The sequence below is a fragment of the Sabethes cyaneus genome, chromosome 2, assembly GCF_943734655.1.
Source record: "Sabethes cyaneus chromosome 2, idSabCyanKW18_F2, whole genome shotgun sequence".
NCBI lineage: Eukaryota > Metazoa > Arthropoda > Insecta > Diptera > Culicidae > Sabethes > Sabethes cyaneus.
In genome coordinates, this window is record NC_071354.1 from 87,786,070 (window position 1) to 87,802,432 (window position 16,363).

At 42.5% G+C, this 16,363-nt stretch overlaps 1 pseudogene; it reads left to right on the top strand.

Moving 5' to 3' along the window:
- The first annotated feature begins 1,722 nt into the window (after positions 1-1,722).
- Positions 1,723-15,956, top strand: LOC128735660 (uncharacterized; annotated as a pseudogene).
- The last annotated feature ends 407 nt before the right edge of the window (positions 15,957-16,363 follow it).

The window sequence follows — 16,363 nt, forward strand, 5'->3', positions numbered from 1 at the left end:
TTTGGAAGTGTCACTGAAGATTTTTACTTACTTTGTATGAGCAATCTGCCCATTCAAACTTCAAAATTTTGTTGACTGACGTTTCATTTAACCGTCCACGTGGACGATTTAACCGTCCACGGGAAGTGGATATGCTGATTAGTGCCTTACATTTCTTCGACAGCTTGAAGCAAGGTCAAATCAAACTAGCCAATCATCTACCTGCCTTGTACGAGACGCAGTTCGGATGGGTAGTAGCTGGCTCGTACGACAAAACCGAAGAGGATTCTCCTGTGTGTGCCAACCTAGCTGTGACCGATGGATTGAAAGCGTGCTTGCAGCGGTTCTTCGAACAAGAAGATATCGGTGAGCCAACAGCGTTGACGACTGAGGAAGAGCGTTTTGAGGAACACTTCCGGCGAACATATCGTCGTGATGCGGAAGGACGATTTGTGGTCCAGCTACCCTTTAGAGAATCTGTAAAATAGTTGGGAAGCTCTAGGTCCCTGGCATTGAAGCGATTTCTTTTATTGGAAAAGAGATGGGCACGAGATCCAGTCCTGAAGGCTTAGTATACAGCATTCATCGACGAATACCAATCACTGGGTCACTGCCATGAAATATAGGAAGAAGAAGATCCTCCTGATCTCCAGACATATTACCTGCTGCATCACTGTATCTTGAAGCCATCCAGCAGCAGCACGAACCTCCGTGTTGTGTTCGATGCGACAGCCAAAGCAAGCGAGCTATCTTTGAATGACGTGCTGACAGGACCAACCAGCCAAACTGGCCTGTTCAGCATCGTGCTACGTTTCCGAACCCATGCCTACGTTTTCGTCGTGGATGTGTCGAAAATGTACCGGCAAATTCTCATCGACCCCTCCCAAACTCGGTACCAGAGAATATTCTGGCGAAATCACCAATCACCACAATCACCAGAGTAATGAAGGTGCTAGAGTTGTAGACAGTTACATACGGAACTTCAGATGCTTCGTTTCTCGTTGTGAGATCGCTTACCCAGTTAGCCCGTGACGAGCGTAAGAATTATCCGGAAGCGGCCGAAGTAATCCTGAGCGTAATCCTTTATGAACGACATCCTGTCTGGCTCGGATTCGATCGAGTCAGACAAGAAGTTACGTTGTGATCTGGAGGCGTTGATGCTGAAGGGTGGATTCCCTATCCGAAAGTGGTGTTCCAACTCGGAGGAAGTGCTTGACGAAATTCTTGAAGTGGATCGAGAAACCCTGAAACCCATTCAGGACTCTACTTCTAATGAAGGGGTGAAGGCTTTGGGATTCCTGTGGGACCCGAAGAATAACCTGTTCCTGTTTCGCTACAAATCACCTGATTCGACAAGGGTCGAAGACAAGGGGATGAAGCGGAGTGTCCTACCCCAGATAGCGAAGCTGTTTGACTCTTTGGGACTCGTGTCACCGGTGATAGTCGAGGCGAAAATGATTATGCAGTGCCTGTCGATTTCTAAACCTTGGATGTGATGACCCTGTGGAAGGCGACCTACTTCAGCGGTACACGGAGTTCCAAATGTCGTTGAACCAGCTTAACAACCTCATGATCCTAAGATGCGTCGTAATTCCTAACACGGAGGTAATAGAAATCCATGGTTTCGCCGATGCCTCGAAATATGCCTATGGTTCGTGTGTTTACCTTCGCTGCATTGATAATGGCGGGTCAGCAGTGTCTCATCTCCTATGCAGCAAATCTAAGGTAGCCCCTCTCCATGAGATGACCATTCCTAGACTAGAGCTCTGTACTGCCTTATTGCTAGCCAAGCTAGTAGATAAGGTAATTCCAACCTTGAAGCTACCGATCCGAGAAATCAGGCTATGGTCCGATAGCCAAATAGCGTTGACTTGGATGAAGAATCAGATGAGTCAGATCCAGGTCTACGTACGCAATCAAAGTCATCAGACTGCCATTGCAGTTCCGTCAGCACTGACCAAAACCCGGGGGATATCGTATCTCCAAGAATGAAACCAGCCCTCTTAAGCAAATGTCAGCTGTGGTGGAACGGCCCATTCTTTATTTGCAAAGCCTACTACGAGACGGAGCCGATGGAAGATGTTCCTGATAAGCTAATCTCTGAGTTGAAGGATGTGATCATCGCAAACCAAAATGTGACGTGTTAAGTATAAACTGGTGGGTGTTAAATCAGACCGAACCAAGTCACAAAAATCTAATTTCGAGAAAAACGAAGTCAAAGTTTGCTACTCTGTGTTGTTTAAAGTAATCAACCGTTCGAAATGAGTTCATATCTCTGACTATTTGTAATATTTATGTAATCTGATTAGAGTAAAATGTAGCTTAGGAAGTTCTTGATCGTTTGCTGTCATTAACTCATTTTTTAAATTTTGCGACTTGGTCCGGTCTGACTTTACACCGACCAACTAATTATCGTGAAGGCGCACATGGCTTTATTCGTGTGCCTAGTCTCGAAGGTGATTCACCTCGAACTTGTCTCAGGTTGTCGCCGGAAGCATTCCTGGTCACACTAGGCCACTTTGTCAGTCGACGGGGCATGGTGCGCAGAATATTCTCGGACAACAGAACCAACTTTGTTGGCGCATCCAAGGAGCTGCCCTAGTTACGGGCTCTATTCGATAGTGAAACTACGAAAGCCAAAATCAACGATTTTCTACTACGTCGAGAAGTGGAATGGGAGTTTATTCCACCAAGATCGCCTAACTTCGGAGGATTATGGGATGCCGGAGTAAAGGTGATAAAACTGCATTTAGCCAGCTGTGGGAAACGTGACCTTGTCCTTTGAAGAGTTCTATACCGCGCTGACTCATGTTGAGTCAATTGTCGATTCCCGGCCATTGTACTGTTCGTCTGATAATGCGAATGATCTACAACCATCTGATGTTTGGTCGGCCTTTGGAGCCGATACCCAAACGTTCCAGCCAATCGTTTGACGAGATGACAGTACCTCAATTAGCTGCGGGATCACTTTTCAAAACAGGTGGTCTAGAAAATACCTATCCACTCTGAAATCCAGAGCGAAATGTCTAGCAACTGACGCAGGGTAAACATCTGATCCATCGTGGAGCGACCCTCACGAAAACCAGCTTGGTACTCGCCAGCGAAGGACACCGCTAACGGTCTCAGTCTGCAGAACAGGATACGGGAAAGCACCTTGTAGGCAGAATTGAGCAATGTAATTCCTCGATAGTTTTTACACTCCAGTCGATGTCCCTTTTTGAAAATTGGGCAAATGAGGCCATCCAACCATTCCTCCGGCATTTGTCCTTCCTCCCAGATCCTGACAATGACCCGGTGGATTGCTTCGTACAGCCGCTCGCTCCCCGCTTTGAGAAGTTCAGCCAGGATACCGTCCTTCCCAGCAGCCTTACCGTTTTTCAGCTCACTGATTGCCTTTTTAACCTCCTCTTGTGTTGGTGGTTCCACAGCTTGACCATCGCTTACAATTCCTATCCTGTCCCTGGTGATCTCCGCATTTACCACTCCGTTCAACAGTGTCTGAAAGTACTCCTTCCACCTGGCTGCTACCGCCATTTTATCGGTAAGCAGGTTGCCAGTACTATCATTGCACATCACAGGCATGGCTAAATTCCTGCATCTCACCGTTTTATAGAAACTCTGTGTGTCATTGCTGGCGTATCGCTCCTCTGCGCCGGCGAGCACGTGCTCCTCGTACTCGCGTTTCTTTAGACGATGGATTCTTTTATCCGCAGCTCTAGTCTCTCTGTACCTCTCTCTGTTTTGACGCGTTGCCGCAGTGAGCATGCGACTCCTGGCCTGGTTCGTTTCATCTGTCACTCTCTGGCATTCGGCATCAAACCAGCTGTTGCGATGTCTTCCATGCGTCGTGCCTACCACCTCTCTCGCAGCTGTTTCGATGGCACCATGGATGTTCCTCCACAGCCCATTTATATCTTCTCCTTCTACCTGCTGTTTTGCGATTCGTTGGTCAAGCTTCCTGGTGTATTCCACTGCTACGCCGTCTGCCGTTAACCGCTGGATGTTGAATCGAAGCGTCCTCTCAGTGCGAGCTTTCGCCGTGTTCGACAACCTTGCGCGAAACTTACTCACTACAAGATAGTGGTCAGAGTCGATATTTGGTCCCCGAAAAGACCGTATCGATAATATCCGAAAAGTGTCGACCGTCAAACAAGACATGATCGATCTGAGAGCTAGAGTCTCCATTTGGACGCCTCCAGATGTGTTTCCGAATATTCAAACGTGGAAAGTAGGTGCTACAGATGGCCATTCCTCTGGTCACGGCAAAATTTATGAGCCTCAGACCGTTATCATTGGTCGACAGATGAAGGTTATGTCTTCCAATAACTGGACGGAAGAATTCCTCCCTCCCGATCTGCCCGTTTGCATCTCCGATGATGATTTTCATGTCGTGTTTTGGGCACTCTCCATCGGTCGTAAAACTCGTCCTTAGCATATAAGTTGATGCGTGCGTATAAGTTGATTGGGCTATAGTTGAAGAATTTGCCCTTAATCCTTAACACTCATATACGGTCATCTACGAGCCTCCACCGGACTCGTTGCTTATGGTTTTCCCAACACTACGAAACCGACTCCATGTTCTGCTTTTTTACCGCCACTGTAGTAGATGTGGTACTTGAAAGAAGTGCCTGCAATAGGGTGTACTGCACGGAACTGCCTTTCTCCGGAATTTGGCCACCGAACTTCCTGAATAGCAGCGATCTCCACTCCGAGTTGATGCAGCTCTCGAACAAGCAAGCCAGCCCGTGCCGGTTCATGGAGAGTTCGGACATTCCAGTTTTCAATCGTTATCCCTTAATCGTTTCTTTGTCACTTGCCGTGTCCTATACCGATTGTTCCGCCCTAAATTACTTTCTTCGTTGTTCGTGGTAATTGAGTTTTCGGTATACTATCTCACCAGGGTCGCGATACCTACATCCCGCTGATGGGCCTGCCATCTTGGGTATAGCTTGCGGGGTACAGCATTTCATATTCAGCCGCCCGTTTCGAGACAGACGCTGTGAGAGCCGCCCCTCACCTGGAGAACAGGCGCTCTAGTTCGCACCTCCTAGCTTAGCTGCTTCAGTAAGTACATGAAGCATTTCCAGGTACGGCCATCGATCCTCAACGTTTTACTTAGATCTATGAGGTGGCGCTAGGTAAGTCTCAATGACTTTTGTTCAAAATTTCAGCCATTCAGCCAACAAGTGAGTGAGTCCAATGTTTTACGAACACAGTCTTCATATAGTCTAACCAGCATAAAACAAATATTGTAGCAATTCCGAAAATATCGGTGCAGAAATAAGGGCAAACGAAATTTTATATTGCAGCGTTATTGAATTAAGACCTAGTGCCACGTCAAAAGTTCCACCAAAGCTTTTTTGGCTTCTCGACAAAAGTCACCACCTTAAGTTCTGAAAGATTTGCTAGCTGAACTACAATTTACCGTTGAAGTATAGAACGTCTAGCTCGAAAATAGCAACAACAAACATATATCACTTGCAGTTGAGTAGGTATCATAGCAACTAACGGTTTCCATTTTATTTATCATTTTTTCCAGGGCACACCATATAGCGGATACACCTCCAGTTCCACTCCACATCCACCCTCGGCGGCAAATACTCTACCCAACCACCTTCACGCCAACCGTCAGAGTTTCAACTACTGAAAGGCAGGCTCCCAGACATCACTCACGAGCTCATCATCCATCAATTCCTTCTTCCGGCCATCCTCCCAGTCTAGCTGTTGCCTGTGGGAGGCCCTCAAACTGATATGGCGCTTCATTAAATGGCCCCTGGGATTATTGCTGATTTGTAGCTTGTTAGGTTTAGTTGTTTACTTCCTGGTTATAGGTGAGCGTAAGGAAATTTCAAATCGTGAACAATTTGATAGTGTTGATAACCCAATTCTTGTTTCTTTCTGACAATTTTATAGATAGGGACATCATGAGCAGTTCGTTGCTGGGGGGAGATAGCATCTACGACGTCGAAGAAAATTTATCTATCGATTTTAACGATTTTACCCACACCAACGACCTAAGCAGTGGCGCAGTGACAACGTTTGGTCGTGATCATAAAGACAAAAGTATAGAATTTTCTAAAGATGGCGCAACACCCAACTCAAAGTTTTCGTTCGGTTTAAATAACGATTTGCTAGCTATTTTCGTGAAGAAGACCGAACAAAATCGAAATGAAGGCCAGAGTTTCTGGACGTCGACGGAACACGATAATCAAAGTGAGAAGACACCCGCCCAAGTGGTGAAGGTCAGTAGCACAACTCGAGCGCCAGTACGAAAAACGAGCACCATATCGCTGAAGGATTATACCAAGGGTCGAGTTTCGTTTGATGATGACGAATTCGAGAACGAGGAGGCCATCAAGGAGCAAACAACCCACGCACTAGATGACGGAAACAATGAGAATGACAGACAGGTGGGATCTAACAAGGATATTTCCTTCAGATCGCTAGGATTCACTTCAGGTCATCAGAATAGCTTCGGGGTTCCTATCGAAGAGGATGAACAACTGTTGACGATGTTAAACGAACAGTTGATCAGACTTGAGAAGCAGAGAGAAGTGATTTACAGTTTCAATTGAACTCGTTATCACCCTTCCTTATGTGTTTGGGCTACGAGCATGAATTCATCTCATTTTATGCATCATATACAGAACATGCGGGCTAGTACCATTGCATTGGTGGCTTTAACTTCCCTCTGCTAGTGATGGAAGAAAACTATTTCCTCCTGCCATGGTGGTTGGGTACGGTGTGCGGCAAACACATCATGAGCCTTACAAACACAGTTCCTCACAGTTAAGCGGGCAACTGTTCACAAAGGTTGCCGCTCAAGATTTGTTCCAGAAAAATTTTCAATTGTAAATATTCCAATTAATGGAAAAAAATTTCAACCACATGCTTTCTGAGGCCGCCGTCTCTTTCTAAACGCAAATCATCATCATAAACCCATTTATTGCTAAATATTTTGTTTTGAATTATATCAACGTTCGACTAAATTCCTTTCCTCGAAACTTTTTCTAGAAAAACCTTACCTCGACCTCGGCCACCACAGATTCTAGCCTGTACCGGACCAAAGTTTCCCCGACGCTGCCGATTTTGTCGCGGTTTGAAATAACCACCGAAGGTTTGAAACGTTTCAATATTTCCGAAGAAGGTACTGCCCACAAGCCAACAGACAGCCTCGCAGGTGAGCCTCCTGGAGCTGACAAATCGAGCTAACCTTCGTCCCACTTCTTTGCAGGCATTTGCAAGTCTACTTCTCTCCCTCTGTGCCGAGGAATATTACCGTACGATTTGACTACGTCGAAGAACTTCCAACTCACCAATCTGGAGTACGAGCACTTTCAGTATCTCATCAATTCCAAGTGCTCGGTACGCGTGGCAGAGTTCGTCTGTCTGGTGTTGGAACCCGAATGTCGGCCGCCTCGAATGGGAACTCTCACGCCCTGCAAAAGGATCTGCAAATGTAAGTAAACAGTAAATACATACTTTGGCTTTCATATCTCAATCGCCTCGTATTCCCTTTGCGGAAAGAGGCCGAAATTCACCTTTTAGAAAATAATACCGTGGACCCCGTTCGTTTGACCATTTTTAATCTAAACACTTTTTAATTTGAACCCCGCTAGTTTGCACGACATGCAAATTAAAAATGAATGGTTCAAATGTCATTCTCAACATGACATCATTTGTATATGCAGACAATGCACATAAACACGATTTGTTTGTACTGACCTAGCGTGTTTAATCGGTTTCACATTTCGTTTTCCTAACGATTACGATAGAAATCCGATCGGAAAATGCAATATTCGTACTTGCAACTGCCAACTAAAACAAACCACCAAAACAATAACAAAGAGCAGGGCGGCCAGTTCACACAGGTTTCAGCATATTTCGGGTTACCAGTTGTTCAAATTAAAAAGTAACCCAGTTAGTTTGAACGGGGGTCCACTGTATATCGGTCATGTATATCGACCTTCAATTGGCTGAAAGTATTTTTGACATACATCGACAAGCCAGCTGTTTAACGACTCTTACTCCGTTTACCGGCAAGACCGGTCGCCTTCGAATAGTCATAAAACCACTGGAGGTGGTGTTATGTTAGCTTTTAGCTCAAGTTTTAAATCCCGTATAGTAAACCCCCCAGATTGTTCAAAAGTCGAACAATTGTGGGTCGCCATTGCCACTGTTGACACAGCTATCTACCTTCTAGTCTACTTCCCTTCAGATCGGATTAACGACGATAATCTAATCGATTGCCATCTCGAGTCACACAACTGGGTAGTTTCGCAATTGGAGCATAGAAACAAAATTATAGTTTTTGGTGATTTCAATCTAAGCGCGATCTCTTGGCAGCATAATTCTTGCAGTTCTCTTTTTGCAAACACCTCTCGTTCCTCTATTGGTATAGCTGCAAAAAAACTACTTGATACATATAGTACCGCTGGACTTAGATAGATATGCGCGATTGAAAATGAGAATCATCGTATTTTGGATCTGTGCTTTGTTAGTGATGAATTATGTGTAGACTGCACGGTTATGGAGGCTCCGGCACCTCTAGTAAAATTCTGCAAGCATCATCCTCCCATACTAACGCAGCTAAAGATTAGCCCACAACAACGCTTCCAGGACGTTTCTGAAAGCCGTGGGACGAAATTATTTGTGATTATGATGCCAGTCTCGCTGCATCGACGATTTCTAGCATCATTGCGTATGCTATCGACCAATTCGTACCCGTACAATCTAAGCACGTACCGGCTAAACCAGCCTGGACAAACGCCGATCTCAAGTGCCTCAAAACAGCAAAACGTGCAGCCCTCAGACAATACAGCCAGTTCCGTACTGACGCTACGAGGATAAGATATGTAGCTGCAAACATTAAGTACAAGCAACTCAACGACCGCCTGTGCAACGCCTACAAGAATAATCTGCAACGCCGCCTGAAGGCAAGCCCTAAAAGTTTCTGGCGATACATGAATGAACAGTGTAAAGAATTAGGATTGCCCTCTACGATGTCCAATGGACAAATTAAAGCTGATTCAACCGGTGACATTGCCGATTTATTCCGTTCTCACTTTAGTAATGTTTTTACTGCCGAATATCTCGAACCACAGGAAGTACCTGTCGCCACTGAAAATGTTCCTCAACTTTCCGTTCCTGCGCTGCCGTTTGTTGTCTCCGATGATGTGGTCACATCAGCTGGAAAAGTATTAAAATCCTCCATGGGATATGGTCCTGACGGTATCCCTTCAATCATTTTGAAGCGCTGTATGGAGACACTTGCTAAACCTCTTACAACAGTGTTCAACCTATCCTTGGCTACTGGCGTATTTCCAAACTGCTAGAAACAATCATATGTTTTTCCTGTTTTTACAAAAGGTTGCAAGCGAATCGTCTCGAACTATCGGGGCATAGCTGCATTAAGTGCCACGTCTAAATTGTTTGAACTGATAATTCTTCAGGAGCTTACTCAGAGATGCAATCACTACATTTCGTCGGATCAGGACGGATTTATGCCCAAACGATCTACAACAACCAACTTGACCTGTTTCACCTCGTTTGTAATACGCCAAATAGAGAAGGGTTATCAAGTAGACGCTATATACACTGACCTATCCGCAGCATTTGGTAAAATGAATCGTCAAATCGCAATTGCTAAATTTGAACGACTTGGCATGAATGAACATATGCTTCTCTGGCTTCAATCATACCTTAGCGGACGAAGCATGTCTGTAAAAATCAGTGATCACATTTCATCGCCAGTTCCAGTTTGTTCTGGTGTTCCACAAGGAAGCCACCTAGGGCCGTTTTTATTCCTGCTGTACACGAACGATGTGAACTTTATCTTAAAATGCCTGAAACTCTCGTATGCTGACGATTTGAAAATTTACCGTACGATACAGGAGCCCCATGACACAGTATTTCTGCAGATACAGTTGGAAGTCTTCGCTGAATGGTGTCGAATCAATCGTTTATCGCTAAATGTATCTAAGTGCTCGGTAATCTCATTTGGCCGAAAACGCTTACTTTTTCACTTTAACTATGCCATAGAAGGCGCACGTTTGCACCGTGAATCCACAGTTAAGGATTTGGGAATTCTGCTGGACACTAAAGTAACATTCAAGGACTACATCTCATACGTAGTGACTAAAGCTTCTTTACAGCTGGGCTTCTTATTTCGCTTTGCGAAAAAATTCAAGGATATCTATTGCCTAAAAACATTATATTGCTCAATTGTGCAACCTGTGCTGGAATATGCGTCGGTCGTCTGGTCCCCGTATTACCAAAATGAAACTCAACGCATCGAGGCTATTCAGCGAAAATTTATCCGCTTCGCTTTACGTCATCTTAGATGGACGGCTCCATTGAATCTACCCAGCTATAAAAGTCGTTGTATGCTCATCAACTTGGATTTAGGCACTAGAGGAAAGGCGAAATGTAGCAAAAACATGTTTTATTGGTGATCTTCTGCAGGGTAATATTGATTCCTCTACACTGCTCAGCATGCTGGATATCAATATACGTCGCCGTAGTCTTCGATCTCATTCGTTTCTCAACGTTACTCCAGCAAGAACAAATTATGGCTTACATGAGCCAGTACGTAGTATGTCTCGTATTTTCAACACATGTTATTATGTATTTAATTTTAATTTATCGCGAGAAACAAATAAGTGTAGTTTTAGACGTGTTTTATGTTGATTTCTGTTGTATATTTGCTTGTAGTATAATTTGTATAATTTATCTGTAGTTGTGTAGTTAACTCTGTCATTGGGGTGATGTTTTACCTGTTGACTTTAATAATAATATAATATAATATAATTAGTCAATGACCATTTGATGTCAAAATGCATATATCATTAGTATTAGTTATTACTATACAAAGTTATTAGTAACGTAAATAAATCTGATTTGATCGGACTGTTGCATATTCCATACCCAAGTAACAATTTGGGTTTTATTATACTCTTATTGTGGTATTTAAGACCAAAATTGGTCTTCAAGACCACCATAAGACTACAATAAAACTCAGTTTGTTGCTTGGGTAGCGCTTGTGAAAACTGAATTCATCTTACTTCTGCTGAAAAAAGTATGAATTCGAGAGTGCCAATCAAAAAATTTCCTGGTTTGTTCCGTTTCATATGTCGATACTTGTAATATTTGTAGATAATTCTAATATTCATGCTTACCACAGCTAAATATTCGGTTTGTACTAGCCGAGTGCCCGATCGTACTCGGTACTTGTAATTTTATTTTCTTTCCGGAAATCAATTTTTTTCATATTTAGACCTCCCTTTTGTCAAACCCTCTTATATTGATTATCTTATGTCAAAGAACAGACGGTTGGCAAACAGGCTAGCCCTAATTTCATCATCACGAAAGAACCTTCAACGAGCCAGAAACCGGCTTTGCAGTGGTTGAACATGAACTGAGGAGGAACTATCTATGGACTGGTTGGAAGGCCTCATATGCCTTATTTACAAAAAGGATCGAATGCAGGAATTATCGAAAAATTACTCTCCTCAACTCTGCATATAAAATTCTCTCCCGCATCCTGTTTTAGAGACTGAGTCCGTTGCAGGAAACCTTTATTGGCAAATACCAGTGCGGTTTTCGAGAGAAACGCTCCACGGCTGACCTTGCGTTCACCTTGCGACAAATCTTCTATATATATAAAAACTAATTTCCGTCTGTCTGTCTGTATGTGCCCTATAGACTCGGAAACTACAGGTATGCAGGAGTTTTTGGAGGCGGTAAAGGTTTTCATGACGATTTGAGACCGCTCCCCCGTTGGAAGGGAGGGCTCCCATACAAACGAAACACAAATTTGTGCATAACTCAAGAACTAATCAAATACTACTTACTTACTTAAGTGGCTTGCCGTCTTCAGACAAATCCTGTTGAACACGGTTTCTCCAATTAACTCGGTTGTAGGCTACCGCTCTCCAATTCCTCGAACACCGAGTACTCTCCGCCAGATCTCGCTCCACCCGGTCTAACCATCTTGATCGTTGCGCTCCTGGTCGTCTTGTTCCTACTAGATTTGAGGCAAACACCATTTTTGCAGTGCGGGGTAGTTGCCTGGCATTCTTGCAACATGCCCTGCCCATTCCGTCGATCAAAACGTGGTCGATCTGTGATTCTGTCTGATTTGGTGACCTCCAGGTGTAATTGTGTAGGATCCCAAGTAGCACACGTTGTCACAATTGAGTCACAGCGGCTGATATGCGTCAAATTTAAAGGACACCCTTTAAATTGAATCGCAAAATTTGGAAAGAAGTAGTTTAGAGTGTATTGTTTAAACTGTATTTTTATCGCTGTCAGTTTTTCGAAAATGTGAAAAAATGGCGTCACCCGAAAAACAATGTCGTGACTTGATTTTACGCAAGTACCTTGAAAATCCTCATTGCTCTTATCGGGACATCGGAAAATAATTGGGATTCGTGCAGTCAACAATGTGTCGTGTGCTTAAACGTTCCGGTATCAGTACTTGTGGCTTGAGCACGCAATAAGCACGCAATAACACGCATAAGCGTGTCGTGAAAGCGTTCAAGCGGAATCCCAATGCTTCGGTCAGGAATGTGGCCAAAAAGTTGAATCTGTCCAAGTCTTTCGTTCACAGAGCCAAGTACCGGGAGGGACTGCATACGTACAAAGTGCAGTAGGCTCCAAATCGTGACATATGGCAAAATACGGTGGGAATGTCACGGGCCCGGATGCTGTACACCCAGATGATGATGTAGCCTCATTGTCTCATCATGGATGATAAGACTTACGTCAAGGCGGACTTCCAGCAGCTTCTGGGGCTATTGTACTTTACCGCCCAGCGCAAGTGTGATGTTCCGGAGGAAGTAAGGAAGCAAAAAGTTTCAAAGTTTGTCAAGAAATACTTGATTTGGCAAGCGATCTGCTTGTGTGGCAAACGGAGTGCGCCGTTCGTGACTACCAGGACTGTAAATCTACCTCAAGGTGTGTCTACAGAAGCGTCTGCTTCCTTTGTTGAAACATCACGAGAGCCCTACGATCTTCTGACCGAATCTAGCTTCAAAGGATGTCGTGAAGTGATACGAAGCCAACAGGGTCATTTTCGTACACAAGGACATCGATCCCCCAACGCACCGGAACTAAGGCCCATCGAAAAATACTGGGTCATTACGAAGCAGGCTCTACAGAAGTATCCCAAATCTGAGCCTGAGGAAGACATGAAGAAAAGATGTGCTTCCGTTCAGAAGAAGCAGCAGCCAGATATTGTACAGAACCTTGTGAGTGGAGGTAGGTAAGCGTAAGCGTGAGGTGCGAGCATACTGAATAAAATAAATAAAATAAATATGCCAAAAGCTTGCTAATGGGTTATATTTTATTGTCTGAAAGTTTGAAAAGGATCGTTCAACTAGGTAATTTACTAAAACATTTTTTCCGTGATGCAATTTGATATGTGACACCCTTTTAATGTAAAATTTGGGTTACAGTAACTCAAAATATAACAGTTGTGTAACCGAAATAGTGCAAGTTATGTAACAAAATAAAGTTAGACTAACACTTACACTGATTTTCCGCAAAATGATATTCGGCGAAATGTTATACAATCGATATACGGTGACGGTATAAAAGAAAATTTAATCACTACCTTAAAAAACTACGTAAATTCCAAAAATTTCATTAAAAAACTATCATGCATAACAAAACTACGCGTAAAAGTATTCGCTAAGGCAAAATCACTTGATTTTTGGAAGTCGCGTAAATTGGAAAATTTACATAAACAAAAACGGCATAAATTTTGAAAATTGCTTTAAAGAAACTGCGTAAAAAGCAACCTCAGTGTAATTCTAAGTGATTGAAAATATACGAACAATTCTTTACGAGAAAAAATACGAAATCGATTGGCAACAATGCAGTTAAGCGATCAATTTCACTTCTGAAACAATACAACATAGTACAGTATAGTACGCCAGTATCCTTTGAATAGTTTGCTTTGTGCCAGCAGTGAACGAGTTGCGCTCTAGTGGTTTCCGTTGTCGATTGTGTACGTGAAAAAACTATGGAATTTGACAACTTTCGGACAATTGGTACTCAGTACGCCCGACTGAATCCCGTCTTTCAGGGCATTCTATCCATCAGACATTTCTTTCACTGTAATTTCCACGTTAACTTTTATAACCGCTTCCACGTAACTTTTGTAAGTTTCATTACGTTTTGCAGATTACCCCTCCATGGCCATAATAATAATGATCTGTGAAGTTGCTTTGGCAGTGGCTGTCACATACAATGTTCTGAAAGGCATAAAACATCGTTTGTCTGAATCCATACAATACTTTCAAGGCCTCTTGCTCTTGAAGGGATTTATTCTATTTTGTATGTTAGCATATTTTGCGGTTGGGGCTATTTATGGAACTATTAATGTAGATAAAATAGGACATGATGAGTTTAGGCATATGCTAATTTGGATGATAGTTGATGTGTTTGTATATTTGGGTAAGCTGAATTCTAACGTTTAGCATTCTTAGATCAACTCCAGCTTTATAACCTTTTTTTTCAGTTCCTCTTTCACCTGAGTTATGGTTAAGCATAGGCTTGCTAAACTACGCACTATATAGTCGTGACACGACCGCTGCTAATGAGGTGTTAAGGGACCGGCTCCGAGGGCACCCAATACAAGAACTGCCGCAAGAAGACAATGCGATGAATGAACAGACTGTCTGACTGAAGGACTGTCATCAGGGCAGATGTTTTTTATATAAACTACCAAACGATTGACTGCGTTTTAGCTGAATTTTATAATACTTTTAATTGTACCATATTGACAAATATATATTTCTCATAGATATACTTTGAGTGGCCTAGTGCGGTGACTTCCTTATTGATCGTATTGAAAATGTGCATGTGAATCTACTTTTCAACATTAGGCTTTTCATCGAGCAGCCTGAACCTCAATGATCCGACCCATGGCTTAATTTGTGTTTAAGAATATAATTTGCTAACATTTAAAAACAATGTTGTTGCTCTAGACTCTAGCGTCTCTGAAGTGCATTGCACAAGTTAGATTTTATTTATGCTTTAATTGTTTAAGATAACTCTGTTAAAGTAGAATAAATAGAATAGGGTAGACGCACCATTAGTGGTGGTAGTACCAGTAGTGGTGGAAACTTGAATTATTCCATTATTTTTGCATATTTTGGTACAAGTTTGATAAGTATCGAACTACCAGTAACAGTATTATTTGATAAGTATCTAACTTGTACCAAAATCTGCAAAAATAATGGAATAATTCGAGTTTCCACCACTACTGGTACTACCACCACTAATGGTGCGTTTACCCTAACCTTACACGGAGACTCCTAGAGAGTAAGATTAATCATTAATTTGAACCCAAATTTGAATCGGCGGAAGTTTTATGCATAATGGGTATTAGGGGCTCTTCGAAAGCGGTGTACAACACAATTCTTGTCTTTTTTATAGCTTGGATAAATTACCATTACCGCCAACGCATCTAAAATTCTGCGCACCACATATTTTCCTTATATATCATAGCGTTCTCAAACAACTAGCTCTATGTATACATATTTTCCTAGAAGTGTTAATTAAGATAAAAATTTGCGGAAATCAGAAAGATTTGACTGAAATGCTGGGTGCGCAGAATTAGGTGCGTTTACGGCACCAATTGACAAGGAATTAAGTCACATTTTGCATTCTAGTAGTCCCCAAATTCCCACGGTTTCAATGAACAAATTTAGTTATAAAAACTAAGAGTATTTTAAAGTATAATTATTGCTCGAGCCATAAAATATGATAGTAAATCTTTATTAAATATTTGTAAATCTTTTACACATCTTTGTAGCTATCCTGGAACCGTGTGCACATATAATTGCCAGCTCGGAAATATTGACGTCGATTGTGATGCATATCCAGACTCGAATGATCGCAATGTCTGCGAGGATCCAACCCGTGAGAGCAAATGCTACGCTAACGACCCGGTCAAAATTGTTACATAACATTAACCAGATTGTTACGTAACTGTGTCATGATGTGACGTTGAAGTTACGTAATCTGAGAGTAACATGATGGTTGAAATTTCCCACTTTTTTACATAACATTGTTACATTACAATGCAACATTGCGTTAATGTTTATGATGTGAAGTTGTAGTTACGTAACCTAAGAGTAACAGGATGGTTGAAATTTCCCACTTTTTTACATAACATTGTTACATTACAATGTAACATTGCGATAATGTTTATGATGTGAGGTTGTAGTTACGTAACCTGAGAGTAACAGGATGGTTGAAATTTCCCACTTTTTTACATAACATTGTTACATTACAATGTAACATTGCGATAATGTTTATGTAACATTGCAATAACATTAAAGCAATGCAATTAAAGCAATTGCCATTGTTATGT